We start from the raw sequence: 1,831 nt of genomic DNA on the forward strand, positions 1-1,831 counted from the left end.
ACTGAGAGATTGTCCAACAAAATATGACTTCCTGCGAAAAAGAGGGAGGGAGAGGGAGGGAATAAAAAAGAGAGACAGATAGAGGAAGGACAGGGAGAGAAAGAGAGAGAGAAATAGACAGAATGGGGGAAAAGCTGCAGAGAGGACACAATGAAAGTCTGAACATCTGAAAACTGAATTATAAAGGCCTCTATGAATTTTATTCAACAATTAGGAACAGCGCTCTGTCTCCCATCCCTGTTATCTTGGATTTAAAACTAACTTTTAGACAGTTTCATATTACAGATATTTAATTCACTCTTTGCCACCCAGCAAAGGGTTAACCTGTTTGTGACTAATTGCAAAGCCGGGATATTTTAACCCCAGGGTTTTAAACTCCAGCCCACCCCACAATCGAACCAGAACTGGTTCGTCCGAGGAAGCGAGATTAAAATTAAACCTGGATCAGGATAATAAAGAGACAACAACTCACATGCGGCCTATAGAACAGGCCTCAGTCCATCCATCCTCCTCTGGAGAAAAGCCCCTTGTCCAAGGATTCCGAGTCATGTTGCAGTCTTCAAAATTCAAATCCCTGGGGAACAGAGAAAATAATTAATTAAAATACAAGAATTCTTTAAATTAAATAGCACAAGAGGCCAGGATTCCCCCTTCTCAGTTACACAATCTCTCAGTAAAATCTAAATATTAATTCTTGGGGAAAGAGAGAGAAAATAATTAAAATACAAGAAAATATTTAAATTAAATAGCACAGCAAAAACCCAGGATCTCCTCTCAGTTACACAATCTCTCAGTAACACCCAAACACAACAAGTCAGTTGTAAAGCAGAGACTAAAGAGTTAGGGTGGCACGGTAGCACAGTGGTTAGCACTGCTGCTTCACAGCTCCAGGGACCTGGGTTCGATTCCCGGCTTGGGTCACTGTCTGTGTGGAGTTTGCACATTCTCCTCGTGTCTGCATGGGTTTCCTCCGGGTGCTCCGGTTTCCTCCCACAGTCCAAAGATGTGCGGGTTAGGTTGATTGGCCATGCTAAACATTGCCCTTAGTGTCCTGAGATGCCTAGGTTAGAGGGACTAGTGGGTAAATATGTAGGGATATGGGGGTAGGGCCTGGGTGAGATTGTGGTCGGTGCAGACTCGATGGGCCGAATGGCCTCTTTCTGTACTGTAGGGTTTCTATGATTCTATGAGACAGTTCCCTCCCTGTGTGTTTCTCTCTCTCTCTCTATTCCACTCTCATTCAGATCTCGCTCCCTCTGATATGAAACATTAAATCTGGATCAGGTTAATAAACAGACACAACTCACTCAGGGTGAAGCCTGAGCAACAGGCCTCAGTCAGCCCTCCCTCTGGAAGAAGCTCCTCTCCTTCATCCTGGTCACAAACATTCCCGTCCTTTGGATCCTCGACACATCCCCAGTTTTCAAAATTCCTCAGGAGAAAAAGAGATAAAAATTGGTTAAAAAGAGAGAGAAAAAGAGACACGGCCATTTTAACAATAAGACACACAACATATCACAGCGAGGAGTCCAGCATTTCCATTCAAGTCCATTCAGCATCATGTCCACACAAGCAAAGCACAGGTCAAAAAGCAGATTGACAAACACACTGACACACACACACACTGAATCAGAGTGGGAATGTTTTCAGTGCAGGGGGATTATTGGTGTGGGGACTGAAGTCTCTCAGATTCACATTTATCCTGAGTGTGCTGGATGCAAACCCCACCCTGAGTCTCTGACATGTTTACAATGTCTGTCTCTCTATTGAGATGCTAATTCACCCCCCCTCCCCCTCTCACCCCAGAGGAGTTTGTGGCAATGTCAGACTG

This window comes from Mustelus asterias (genome assembly GCF_964213995.1).
Source record: "Mustelus asterias chromosome 26 unlocalized genomic scaffold, sMusAst1.hap1.1 SUPER_26_unloc_28, whole genome shotgun sequence".
NCBI lineage: Eukaryota > Metazoa > Chordata > Chondrichthyes > Carcharhiniformes > Triakidae > Mustelus > Mustelus asterias.